Below are 14,816 nucleotides of genomic sequence, written 5' to 3'. Positions count from 1 at the left end.
AATGGAATACTACACAGCAATAAAAAAGGACAATTGATACTTATTACAACATGGACGAATCTTAAACGTATGCAATGAAAGACACCAGATATACTATATGATTCCTTAATATGAAATTTCTAGAAAAGACAAAACCATAAATTATAGACAACACACAAATAGTTGCCTGGGTCTGAAGGTTGGGGCAGGGATGACTGCTAAGCAGTACAGGGAATATTTAGGAAAGATGGAAGTATTCCAAAACTATGTGGTGTGATGATGATGGATGCATGATTGTATACATTTATTAAAACTCAACCTTTACACTTAGAATAGGTGAATTTATGGTATATAAGTTATGCCTCAATGAAGCTGAAAAATGGGGAGAATAAAAGTAAGCCCAGGGCCAGATGCCATTGAGGGATAGGGATGAGTGGGACATTTTCTAGCAAGTCTCACCTGTGCACAGGATGGAGCCAGCTCTGCCTAATGCTGCCGCTGATCCAGTGGGCATCAGGCCACCCTGCAGTCTCCATAGCCTCTTTCAGGACTAGGGCTCTTGCTCTTGGGAGATACTGAGATGAGTAAGACTTAGCACCTGTCCTCAAAGAGCTTAATGAAAGAGATAAAGCAAGGACACAAATAGCCAGAAAACCTGAATTTCTCTGGCCCCAACACATACTTGCTCACACATAATGTTTAGCTTCCTGCAACGCCCTCACCTCAAGCACTTCTAGGAGCCCCTAACAATGAGAGTCCTGCCAGTATGTTCTCACTGGCACTGTTGCTGTTCCACTGGGTGCCCCATGCTCTGCCCTGCAGTCTCTATGTTACTCTGCCAAGACTTGTAGTCTTTTGCATTGTTCCACCAAGCACAGCAGTCCCTCTCCAGTGATCACGACTAGTTTACTGAGCATTGCCAGTATGACAAGGTATGATAAGCCTGCAAATAAAAAATAAGTTCTTATTAATCTGCCATAGTGGCACGTGCCTATAGTCCCAGCTACTTTGGAGGCTGAGGTAGGAGGCTTGCCTGAGCCCAGGAGTTCAAGGCTGTAGTGAATGATGATCACACCACTGCACTCCAGCCTGGGTAACAACAGCAAGACCCCGTGTCTAAAAATAATTAAAAAAAAGAAAAGAGAAGGCCAGGTGCAGTGGCTCACACCTGTAATCCCAGCACTTTGGGAAGCCGAGGCAGGCAGACCACTTGAGGCCAGGAGTTTGAGACCAGCCTGGCCAACATGACAAAACCCCACCTCTAATAAAATTACAAAAAATTAGCCAGGCATGGTGGTGGGTGCCCGTAGTCCCAGCTACTCAGGAGGCTGAGGTACAAGAATCACTTGAACCCGGGAGGCAGAGGTTGCAGTGAGCTGAGATCGAGCCATTGCACTCCAGCCTGGGTGACAGAGTGAGACTCTATCTCAAAACAAACAAACAATCAACAAAAACAAAAAAAAGGAAAAAAGAAAGGAAAAGAAAAAAGAAAAAAATAGTAAGGTCTCATCCTTTAATAGCCAAATTATAATGGCATCAAGACCCTCCCCCATTTTTTCTAGAAAAATTTCTAGAACTGTTGTTTCGCCCTTTAAACAGAGCCAAGAATCTGTAGGTTGCTTTTTCATATCCACATAGCCACAAATCAGTCCTCTACTTTATTTGATACAGTCTGCTGGGCCTCTTAAAATGGACTTCACAACTACTGACATCAAGGAGGTCTCACTTGCTGCTCTCAGTTGACTGATTCTGTTATTCCCGTTTATCTATGAGGAAGCTGAAGCACAGGGCAAATCAAGTTCTCAAGCTGAACCCAGGGAGCTGGCTCTATAGTTTGTGCTCATAACCACTACCACATCAGACGGAGGTGGCCTCAATCCAGCCACCAGTTTCAACTGGTTCCAGCATAGAATGCTGACTTGATCCATCCTCATCAAGATGGTTTCTGAAGGTGTCATCTGTACTCTGTCAGGCTTAGATGTCCTAAAGAAAATCTGCCTGGGTTCCTGAGGATTTTGACTCTCTCATGGCTTAGGTGCAGCTCTTGCCTTTGAGGAGCATCCACCGAGTGTCCTGAACGAAAACCCTCTCCAGTTATCTGGACTCCAATTCTCCCTCCATGGAAAGTGTCCTCTCAGGGCACAACAGTTGCTCATTCTCTACAGTTTGGCCTCATTGGGACCATTAGAGAGGCCATTAGACAGACATCACTTATACCTTTGACCTCAGTGGGCCGGGTTAGGGATCTCATTCCCTTCACTGTCATCAGACTCCTTCATGGATGCAAATAAGTCCCTGGATAGGACACCGGCCTGCATTCGAGGATTCTGGGCTGGAGGCAGATTCGTGCCTGAGTCAGCTCTGTTGCACTTGGCTGTTTCCTTCCGTCAGGAGACTTTATCTCTTCAGAGGCCCTCTGCCCTACCACTGTTCCTCCAAATTACCAGACTTGCCTGCGATGTTGGAACCCTAGCAAGGGCCACAACCTAGGCACAAACTAGAATCCATGCCACAAGTGAGATAGAAGTAAATTCTATCATAGTTCAGAGAAAATAGGCCAGTTGGAGGAGACTTGGGGGATCAGGAAAGGACTCATGGGACAGTCCATTTTTTCAGAGGAACTGTGAAGGATTGAAGTAGGTAGAGATGAAGGACAGGGAAGAAGTCACAAATAAGTATCAAAGACACAGAGGTGGGAGAGTGTGGGGGCATGTTCAGGGAATGAACAGTGCTGTGTGGCTGAAGGGTGGGTGTGGATAGGAAAGCAAGGTGAAGTAAGCCTGGCCAGGCAGGTTGACATTAACTTGTGAAAAACACTTGAATGCTGTGAGCTGAGTCTGCAGTTCATTCAGCAGTCAATAAGAAGTTATTTCTAATTTTTTGAGCAGAAGAGTGATTGGTTTGAACCCACCCCTCTCCACAATCTCGGAAGAGGTCCCAGGGGCATTCTCATATATTTTGGTTGACAATTTGGGAACGTAGCAGCCACACTACACTTGTGGTTGGGCTGTGCACTTGAGTGAACTAAAGTGGGTGTCTGGATTCGCTTGGCTCCTTTAAAAACATACGAGGCACACCTTGTCCCTCAAGAAGTGCACTGAACCATACCTAAGGGATGTACCATGGCAGAGTGGCTGTGTCCCTGGAATCACGTCTGAACATTATTTTGACCTGCTCGTCCTTCATCCCATCTTTGACCACACTGCCTCTAAGTCTTACTTAGTTTTAAGGCCTGACCTTGTTTTGCTTTTCCAGTTCCCATCTTCTGGGTCCACCCAGTACAAGCAGTGCTTATTGGAGCATAGTGAGGGACTGGGAATGAGGGGCTTCAAAAGGTGGTTATTGGGCCAAGTCAACAAAAAAATCTGTTTGCTGGAGCTGTCTCTGGGAGAGATAAGCCACATGGTTGTGGAGGAAAGTGTTCTAGCTCAAATAAAAATCATAGCTAGGTTCAAATATGAAGAGCAAAATACACATTTTCGTTTGTCATCTCATTAGACTACATTAGCCTTGCATATAGGTGGAAGAGGTGCCACCTCAATGGCTTGATCCGAGATGGAATGACAGACACCATGTACTGAGCATCTACTGTAGGCTGGGTGCTATAGGTATTCTTTATGTATGTTATCTCATTTAATCCTGAGACAGCTCTGAGAGGTAGATGATATTCTTTTGCATTTTAGAGGTGAAGAAAGAAAGCCTTAGAAGGTAAAGAAATTTGCTTAAGGTCATGTATGGTAAATGCACCTAAGCAATAACAAGCATTCCCAGAGAACCACTCTGTATAGCACATGCACCTGAGTGTGTGTTCCCAGCTAGAGAGTGGCCAGCCTGGGGATTCCTTCCTTGTCTATGAGGAATATCTGAGCCCCCTGCCTGTCCCGTGGAACACGGACCATACAGGGGCTTGGGGGCCCAAGTTTTGGGTTGCGTAAAGGTTGCCAGATGGAGGTTGTTAGGGAAAGGATGCTAAGTGAAAATGCTATATAAACTGCATGCTTTTTGCAAGTGGTTATAGTTCTCCTGCCTAGCCTACCACCACTGGACTATCTCCCCATACGTAAGCCCCAGTAAAACCCTATGTCTTGTTCACTAGCTCTGGGTCTCTTCTTCAGCCTCTGGAGCCTGGTGCCATCCCCACTGGAGCTGACAGGGGTTTGGCATGACAGGTCACACACATCTGTAAGTGGAAGAGCCAGAGTTCAAATCCAGAGCTTTCTAGTACCAAGTTGCATTTTCTTTTTATTCATCTACAAGGGCAGACAAAAAAGGAAGAACCACAAGGATGAGTTGGAAGCAGGGCAAAATCAGATACAAGGAATGAAGGCTGTTTATAGTTGAGTCAGTGCTGGAGCACCTTTTGTTTGTGAAGGTATCTGGTGCACAGGCAGGTGTGGCTATTTAAAAGATCTACTTTCTAGAACCCTGGTCTTTCTTTTTAAACTTATTTTTAATTTATACATAAGAGATGTACATATTTTGAGGGTATATGTGAAAATTTGATGCATTCATATAATGTGTAAGGATCACATTGGTGTCATTGGAATATCTATCACCTTAAATATTTGTCTTTTTTTTTTTTTTTTGAAATGGAGTCTTGCTCTGTCACATAGCCTGCAGTACAGTGGCACAATCTTGGCTCACTGCAGCCTCTGCCTCCCGGGCTCAAGCGATTCTCCTGCCTCAGCCTCCTGAGTAGCTGGGACTACAGGCACCCGCCACCATGCCCAGCTAATTTTTGTATTTTTTTTTAGTAGCGATGAGGTTTTACCAAGTTGGCCAGGCTGGTTCTCGAGCTCCTGACCTCAAGTGATCCGCCCACCTCAGCCTCCCAAAGTGTTGGAATTACAGGCATGAGCCAACACACCCGGCCTCTATTTGTCTTTTCTTTATGCTAAGAACATTTGAATTATTCTCTTTTAGCTTTTTTCAAACGTACACTAGATTATTGTTAACTATAGTCACCCTAGACTAGATCTTATTTCTTCTCTCTAACTGTATATTTGTACAGATGTATCAACCTCTATTCATCCTCCCTTCCCTCTACTTTTCTGATTAGCAACCTGGATGATCTTCAACTGAGATTCCTATGACCCTAACTTGGGGCCTCCAAGGCCTTGATGATCAGTTTTGAATAGCTGGATCTGGCCTGGTTTCTATGAGTTGGTCTCATATTTGTGTGGGGGGTGGGTGGTGATGAAGGGAGTAGTAGACAATAAAGCTAAGAAGCTAGAGCTTCTTACCTGGCTCTAGGAAGACATGGAAGTACATAAATCAGAGAAGATGGGATATATGGAATGGGAGGATGAGGATCAGTTATTCCTTGCTGTTTCAGGGGATTCTTCCAGATTCTCACAGCAATACTCAGACTTACGATTCACACACCTCCAACCCCACCAAGAAACAACAGAACTCCTCATCTAAGGAGGGAGATGAAGTGTATCTTGTAAATTATCAAGAGAGGGACATGGGCTCAAGTTTAGGAAAGGTAGACAAAAGGTAGGGCTGAAGTCATTTAAATTAAGCAGAGGCAGAGCCACAGAAGTAAGAAAGGTAGCTTGAAGCTGAGGTCAGAATGCTTGCCTAAAGCTCCTTAAATACCCCTCTGCCTCAAAGCCAAGGCTGATCATGTGGACTGAGGGGTGGGACTGAATGCATAGAAGGGAGACATATATTCCCAGGAGTGAGGACAGGAGGATGTCATAGTCCAAGATACAACAGGATCTGCACTATCCCTCTCCCAGGCCATGTAAACCCCTTATGGTCTGGTACAAGAGACAAGTGACTTTCCTGAGCAGTGTTTATCCCCCAAACAGCCCTCTTTTGGAAGACAGACTCCCAGTCTCTAGGGACCATGTCTATGGTGTCTTTATTACTGAGTGTTATTTGGGTGTCTAAAACACATTTCTAGTAGAAGTACAGAGGATCTGAATAATAAAACACCGCACACCATGAGACAAACTAAATATCAGTTCTAGGAAAATAAACACATAGATGAGCTGAGTTAATATATGTGAATAACAAAAATAGTTTGAAGCTCGGGAGATGCACACAAATTCTGTAATAATAAGAAGTGGACTATAGACTGCTGACAAGCAAAACAAACTGCTGTGGCATGGTGAATATGTTATTGTGCTTCAATTCAAATTTTCTTTCTTTCTTTTATTGCTTCTAAGATGCCTGTTTTCCCACAGTCTCCACTTTCCTTCTAGCAGAGTGAGAAGGTGATGAGCTCCCTGCATCCCCTAGCATGTGTAAAAAGCCAAGGGGCCAGCCCTTTTCCTTCCCCAGTGGAGAGCACCTTGCCTTGGCACCAGCAGGGGGAGTTTAGGAAGAGGTAGGACTAAGCTGGGAGTTCCTTGCACAACAGGCCTTTATCACTCCAAAGCCAACCTCACCCAAAAGATAGCTACCTACTGCAGCAAAATGCAAAAAGTTTTCAATCTTCCTTCCTGTTTACATTCAAGTATGTCTGACACATCCTCGGAGCAGTTGGCCAGGCCTGCTCCTTGAAGTGGCGTGAGGCTAGGGAGGCAGTTCCGTGTTCCAGGCTATTTACTGGGCTTGCTGCATGGACTTAGATGCCAGTCTGAGTCTCATCTTAGCTAACTAAGGGCCCAGCGCAGACCTGAAGTTGGGGGACAAGCTTCCCCCGATTAACCTGAGGTTGGTGAACAGAGGTGGGATGAGAAAAAGGCTTCCAAACTAAGACCTCTCTATCATCACCCCTTTCCAATTTTCCTTGTCTTTTAGAGTAGGGAAACAAGTTTTCCTACAAGCGCAATGAAATGTACTGTTTTAGAGATTTATCTCACACGCCCCACATGCTTGACTGCACATCAAGTTATGCAAAGTTACATAATCTCAAAGATGATCTCTTGGCAGATCTTGAAAAGGTTATATGATTGCAACAACCATGAGTACCAAAGAGGGATATGTTAGTGAAGCTGGAACAACAATTTGCCAATGTAGCCACTCTAGAGTCCTCTAGAGTCTAGACTGCACTTCTCACAGTCCTCAGCACTTGGAGCTCTCTGCCTCACTCCATTTTTTTAGCTCACATTTTCTTGAAAGCATCTGTAGTTAGGACTTTTACAGGGCAAGGGTATTGGATTTAAGGTAACGTTTTACTCTTTCTGCTGCATTTACTATGGATGAAGGAACACTATCTCTTTTGGTTTCTAAAACAAATAAGCCAGGACTAATCCTTGAGTCTTTGGCAGTGACTCAATGGCCTACAATGAGGGTGACTTGAGAAGGATATGTGATCATGACTTTGAGAAGCATAAAAACAGAAGCCAGAAAATAAGGATTCAAACTCTTCCTAAATGGATTCATTCTCTGCACATAAGGATCAATACTCCTTACACTCTCTCCTTTACTCTATTTTCTTCCCTCTGTTCTGTAATCTAGACTGTGGGTTCTCCACACTTCACCTCTCTCTTGGGTAGACTGAGATAGGGCAGCTCCATTTAGAGCCTGATCTATTTCCAACAGAAGCAGATGTGCACTGATTATTAGGGGGGCAGAACAAGAGTCATCCTCCCATTACTTGATGCGCAGAAAGGCATCGCAAAAGGAGAATCAGAGAAAGCAGGAAGAGGTGGAGGAAATGTTGCTGCCTCGTGAGGTCTAGAACCTAGTTCATGGGCCTCTGCTTCTTTGCACCTGTGGCCTCTGAAGATCTCTCCTCTCTGAGAGACAGAAATTGAATAGTTGTCTTAGGGTTTCCTATGATGCTGGGAACTGAAAGTACCATCAGCTTTTCGATTTTTCCAGAGCCTGATTTCTTTCCAGTAGGAGCAGTTGTGCCTGATTATAAGGGAGATGGATCAAGAGACATCCTTCCCTTGCTAGGTAGCTTGGAAGAAGCCCAGAGGGAGAATGAGTTGGATGACCCAGATGGAGAGATTTGGTATTAGTCAAGAGAACAGTGGGAACAACAGAGACAGAGTCACTGTCCTTTCCACACAAGCTGCCCCTTCATAGGGGTTGTCCATGTAGGAGGAGGCTTAATGTGAAGACCAGATAGGGAGCTCTGACATTAGTCCGCCACAGTATGATAGAAACATTGGAGAACACGTGTCAGCCCCGAACACAGGGTGTAGGAGATCCCTTTTCTGGGATACAGCAGCTGTGTTCTTTCTTTTACAGAGACAGCCGCCTGGAATTACTCACAGCTTTTCTATCATCCTCAAGCTTTAACTATGTGGAAGCATAAGTGTGGGTGGTGATTTGTGGTAGAAAATTGTGCATCAATAGTGATCCATGCTTTGTGTGGTGGGCTGGTAGGCAGCTCAGGGGCTGGTTTGCCAAAAAGGCTGCCCCTGTTTAGGGACCTCTGAAAGCATTCTGTGGTAGAAATAATAATGGGGAAGCTGTTGCCCTGTTCCTTCTAGCACATCTTTTCCAGTCCTTTTCTATTGTGCCAATAGACTCACTCACTCTATACCTACCTTCCTTTCTCCCTTTACTGCTATTTCTGTGTCTTTTACGCAGAATCAGAGGCTGGGTGTACCTAAGGTTTTTGTTGGTTTTTTTTCTTTTTTTTTTCTTCTTCTTCATTTTTCTGCTTTATCTTTGTCCCCGGGAAAAGCATGTGTTGCTTCATAAGGGAAATTGATTAGTTAATGATGACTTATTTTAGGGCTTTCAAAAGGGTCCAAAGAAATAAGCACCCCTGGGATAATTGAGTATTATTTACCTTAGGACTGAATTGGCAATGATGGAATTGAAGTAGGGACAGAGAGAGAGTTTGACTGATTTATAATGGGCCCTGCAAATTATGCATAGACTACAACTCATTCTAATGCTAGCCATGTTTAAGGGTACCTGTGCCACCTCTCATCCATCTTACTTCCCTTCACTCTCACCCCTGTCCCATTTTATAAGGATGTCTCTAAAACCAAAACCAGTAAAATGAATGAGCCCATGCTTAGAAGGAATATTTCCTCTGGTTGCTGGGGTCAGCCTTTGGCCTATCTTCCTCCTTGCCTCTTTCTTCTTAATAGTTTCCACTATTCGCTACTCCTACTCATTGGCCTGGATGCCAAGGTCAAAATCTCCCTTCCCTCACTTCACCCTGCACGCCCCCTTCCTCCATGCTAAGGCATTGGGAAGCAGGATACCACAGAGGCAGGCCTGGGGACTGGCCTTTAGGGCCCTCCCACCCCAAGTTTGCTTCATGGTCCCATTTTCTGTGAGAGGATAGCTCTTGAGGACTAGAGTTCACCCTCTTTTTCCAAGGAGACAGTCCCTTACCTCTATTGGCTATACCCGATAGAAGAGTTGGTACCTCACACCCCACAGGTGGGCCTCTCCTACTTTCTGCTAATAAGGGCTTCACCCTTCTCTCCCTCTGGCAGCTCTTTCTGAACATTTCTAGGCTTTTCCAGCTGTAGGGCCAGCTTTACAGGCACATGACCTGGGTAGTTACACAGGGCCCACTGCATAGAAGGGCCCTATGTTTGGTTTCATGTTCTGCTGTCATTATCTTGAAAATCTTAATAATTTTTGAAGAAGGGGTCCCGCGTTTTAATTTTTCCTGGGCCCTGCAAATTATGTAGCTGGTCCTGTGTGGCTGCCATAGCCTGAGATCAGCAAGGAAATTGCACACAGTGTACTTCCTCCCTGCCAAACCAGGCCCCATGTGGGGTGCCAGATCTGTTCTTCAGAACCTTGGTTGAACAGCTCCACCAGCCTTGCCCAACCGCTGGCTGACCAGCCATGGCCCCTTCTCCAGTGCCCCTTGTTCTCTCCTCACAGGCTTTATGTCCTGGGGCTCTTTTAGTATAGACCGTGACCTTACCTCTTAGCAGACTTCAGTGGATGCCTTAGGTCAAGGGTGACTTTTCCCTGCTGGATAGGGTGGATGTGTATTATCTCTAACCATGGGGTCTCCATTGAAAGACTGCCCCTCTCAAGGGCCAGTAGGTATCAGGGAAGAAATACACATGTGATAATTTGTGATGAACAGGGGTGCTTGGCTCAGATTTCTTGAATTTTGTAGGGCCTGCTTTGCAGTGTGTTCCCAACCATGTCTTTGTGCAGCAAAGCAAGGATGACTTAAACTGACCCTTCCCTGGGATCCTCCTGGCACTCAGGGGAAGCCTGGTGAGCAGGACGTGGCCCAGCCCTAAACTGCTTAGAAGAGACTAAGGTTAAGGTGGCTGCAGCCCTCTGTGTCTGCTTGGGACAGGAGAGTGGAAGTCGTGGTGTGAGTTCAGTCCCTCTCTCCCTCCCACCCACCCTTCCTTCCTTCCTTCCTTCCTTCCTTCCTTCCTGCCTCTCTCCCTCCCTCCCTTCCTTCCTCCCTCCCTCCCTTCCTCCCTTTTTTCCTCCCTCCCTTCCTCCCTTCATTCCTCCCCTTCTTCCTCTCTCCCTCCCTTCTTGCCACTCTCCTTCCTTCTCTGCCTTCCTTCCCTTATTTTTATGTCTGTGAAGCTGTCTCGGCTCTTAGATCACCAGGTAGTAGCTCTCAGTATTGGGTACCCTGGCACTTTGCCAGGGGACCAGTGGAACGCCTCCAGGAAAGTGGCTCACTTTGCCTGGCAGTGATGGCATGTGCAATCTGCCTTAGCTCCTTTTAGCTATGGCCAGTGGTCTGGTCACATCATCCCAGAGCCAGACATCCTGAAGGTGAGTGGGGCCTCTGTGCTTTAAAGGGGGCCTTCTCTGTATGGCTTCTTCCAGAAAGTTCTCCATTCCCAGTTTTGGTGCCAAAGAAGGGGTGGATGGTCTTGGTGGACTGACTTCTTGGGTGTGCTTGAGCTGCCCTGGGCTGTGGTGGTTGAGGGGCATCACAAGGGAAACAGTGGGACCAGGTAGAGCCAGAGACAAGCACAAGCTGGTGATACTTGGAAGCACTGGATGTAAAGACCTCTGCTTTTCTTTACTTCAGACCTGGAGCAAAGGCCAGCCCAGCAGGCAAAGTGTGACCACAACAGGCAATTGGTGAGTGGGTGGTGGAATCAATATCTGTGACAAAAGAAGTGCCCTCTGATGGGGGGTGAGGAGTAAGGGTGAAGGGACGGTTGTGGGGGCTAGTAGTGGGGCCATGAAGAATCTGGTGAGATACAAGAGAAATTCAGACAGGCTGACAGGAAACTGTTAACAGGTATCAGAGACTAGTAAGAGGAGCCAGCAAGAGAAAGGATGATGTGGTGGGATCACGACAGAAAGACATGGAAGTCAGGCTGGTTGCAATTCATTTCTTGCTCTTGGCTTACTAGCTGGGTGTGTTAGGCTGTACTTGCATTGCTGTAAAGAAATACCTGAGACTGTTACAAAGAGAAGAGGTTTAATTGGCTCACAGTTCTACAGGCTGTACAGGAAGCATGGTGCCAACATTTGCTTAGCTTCTGGGGAGGCCTCAGGAAGCTACAATCATGGTGATAAATGAAGGAGGAACAGAGACATCACATGGCAAAAGGAGGAGCAACAGAGAGAGTGGGGAGGGAGAGGAGGTGTCATACACTTTTAAACGACCAGATCTAGTGTGAACTCAGAGGGAGAGCTTGCTTATCACCTAGGGGATGGCCCAAGCCATTCATGAGGGATCCACTCCCATAATCCAAATACCTCCCACCAGGCCCCACCTCCAACACTGGGGATTACATTTCAACCTGAGATTTGGGCAGGGACAAATATCCAAACCATATCTCCCAATAAGCAAAAAGACCCCAAAGGTTTGGAACAGCTTTCTTGACTGCTAGCGAACACTCACCCTTAGTTGCAGTGCACTCTGCTAATTGGTAGGGTCCTACCTAGTCCGGATTGCAGAAGGAGCCAGGCTACTCTGACTGGGTGAAGTAGCATTGTCCCACCTAAGCCTTGGCTCCCAGTCAATTGTTGCTGGTGGGGCTCCCCTTGGCTGTTGTGACTGCAGTATGCTGAGGTCCACATCCACTTAAGCGGGGTAGCTACAGAGAACCCTGCAAAGCCCTAACGGCTTTTGCTATTATGGCTGCCTCTGCCTCTGTCACAAAGACCCAAATTCGCCCAGGTATAGAGACCCATCGTTGGTGCCCTGTGGCAAAATCTTTGATGCAATCCAGCCCTGAATGCCCAAATCCTTCACTGCCAAAGAGGCCTCAGGTCACCACTGCATCCTATTTGCAATGCACAACTGGCTGCCAAGGAGCCTGGGTATTAGTGCTGTGCTCCAGAATTCCAGCATGCTAAGGTGCTGGCTCTATCTAACATGAAATCACACACCCCGGCTGCCATGGCAAAACTGAAAGCCGAGGAAGGCAACGCTGCTTCAGAGGATATAAGCTGGGACTCCTCAGAGGAGGAAGCCCACCACCATGAACAACAAGAAGTAAAAGTTCCAGCAGCTTACCTCGTAATCAGCCACAAGATAGCAACTAGAGGGTAAGAAACAGGAATGCAAAATAAAACCTAACATCTGACCCTATTGGAAATTCAAAATCTAATTAAAGGTTACATGCAAATGAACAATGAAAAAGGGACTGATTGGCTATCATACCTCTTCAACAATGGCTGTGAGCTAAACTTGTCCCCTTCCGAGATCCACCAAGTGATAACTATCTCACGTGACCTGTTAGTTAGCAACATATTGCAGGCTCCTACTGACCTCTTAAAAGGGGCCTGTCCAAAATACAATATTCCCTGAAGAGACACCCTCTCTCCTACTTTGGAGTTTTGTGGCCCAACTAAGAGCCCACCCCAGCACAGTAGTACTCAGTGTCAGGGCCCTTACTAACTAGACCTCGTTAGGAGAAGGCAGACAACTGCTCAACGGAACTGGTGTGGTCCAATAGGTCCACCACTTTGGTGAACGACTAGAAGACAGAAATGCCCTTACCAGCCCTGTAAAGACCTCCCTAGATGCACATGCCTGACAGCTATTTATCAGGAGAAGGACTCCAAATTTCAGGGCATCCCAGCTACCCCTAACTGGACAAGCAGGCCCTGTAAAAGAGGTCCTGAAGGGATTACTGGCCAACCATCAGGCCAGTCTCAATACCACAATCTATCACATCCTAACACGAAATAAGCCCTTTAAACAAAAGAGTGCTGATAAGGGCCCCGGGGCCAAATTCAACCCCACCTCCCCAGACAAGACAACCCCACCTCCCCAGACTCATCACTGGTACCCCTGATTTCAGGGCATCCCTGCTACCCCTAACTGGACAAGCAGGCCCTGTAAAAGAGGCCCTGAAGGGATTACTGGCCAACCATCAGGCCAGTCTCAATACCACAATCTACCACATCCTAACACGAAATAAGCCCTTTAAACAAAAGAGTGCTGATAAGGGCCCGGGGGCCAAATTCAACCCCACCTCCCCAGACAAGACAGCCCCACCTCCACAGACAAGACAACCCCACCTCCCCAGACTCATCACTGGTACCAGAAACTTCAAGATTTTAGGTATCCTCAACCACTAAATCTAAGGGAAAAGTGTCTTGGAACTATAGGACACCTTAGAACTGGCCACACAAATAGCCCAGCACCACCAATTAAAACAGTTAACAATATAACTCAAATTTTACACGAGAAAATTCCCTGAACTCCCAGGGACCTTTTCTCCTGGGTATCCCCTGCAGCCTTGGATGATTGGCCGTACACCTTGTTCCAGGGTCCCTCTTGCTAGCAGGTGGATGTTTCATACTGAGCTGGGTCTGGACAACCAGCACCACCTGCATGTAAGTATATTTAAAAGAGTCCTGGCACAATGAACCAAATGTCAGGGAGTGAATTGTGGAAAAATGGAGCCAAACTCTTAGCACCTCTTAGCAAAATGAGCCAAGTCACTCTTAGCAAAATGACATTTGACAAAACTATTTACATCTGCCAGGTCAAAAAAAAAAAAAACCATCAGAAGCACCAGCTGTACTCACTATGCCCATTAAGTCCCTTATGAGGCAACCTGCCCTGCTTCTTTTGATCTCTAATTATCCACAGCACGATAATAGCCTGAAATTAGCCTCTGACATTATTTGAAAATCCTGCAGGCAGGCTCCTGTTCTTTATACATATCCTCAGGAACTGGTTCTGTCTTTCTTTCTTTTCCCACAACCCCCTCCCCACCCTGGAAGATAGACAAAGTGAGGAAAAAGGAAAATCCCTGGGGGAAAGGGCCCTCGGGCAAGAGGGCTCTCTGATGTTTAGGCACAGGAAGAAAGAGAGAGAATGGGCCAGCCTGGTGGCTCATGCCTGTAATCCCAGCACTTTGGGAGGACGAGTTGGGTGGATCACCTGAGGTCAGAAGTTTGAGACCAGCCTGACCAACATGGAGAAATCCCGTCTCTACTAAAAATACAAAATTAGCCGGGCGTGGTGGTGCATACCTGTAATCCCAGCTACTCAGGGGCTGAGGCAGGAGAATTGCTTGAACCCGGGAGGTGGAGGTTGCAGTGAGTCGAGATCGCACCATTGCACTCCAGCCTGGGCAACAAGAGCGAAACTCCGTCTGAAAGAAAGGAAGGAAGGAAAGTATGAGCACATGCCTGGTTCTGGGGACAAACATATAGTAATGAATCTTTGAGTTACTTGTGATCACTGGCTCTTGTGTAGTGTGTTTTGACATCCAGTAGCTTTAAGCAGGAGCGAATAGCTGACCCAACAATGGGCTGAGTCAGACTATAACAACCAGAGTCCTGAGTAGAATGCCAGGTTCAGGGAAGAGGTGTAAACCTAGAACAGGGGTACATGGAAGGCCTGGGCTTGGACCTTGGGACAAAGCATGTGCAGAGTGGTAAAGAGCACAGCTTTGCTACCTTCCTATTCATTCAGAGCAGCTAGCATGTGCCAAGTGCAGGTACTGGGCTAGGTGCCAAGCACAAAGTAACAACTAAGACTGAATGATATC

This window comes from Gorilla gorilla, chromosome X (genome assembly GCF_029281585.2).
Source record: "Gorilla gorilla gorilla isolate KB3781 chromosome X, NHGRI_mGorGor1-v2.1_pri, whole genome shotgun sequence".
In the NCBI taxonomy this organism is placed as follows: domain Eukaryota; kingdom Metazoa; phylum Chordata; class Mammalia; order Primates; family Hominidae; genus Gorilla; species Gorilla gorilla.
This window is presented reverse-complemented; position numbering follows the sequence as displayed.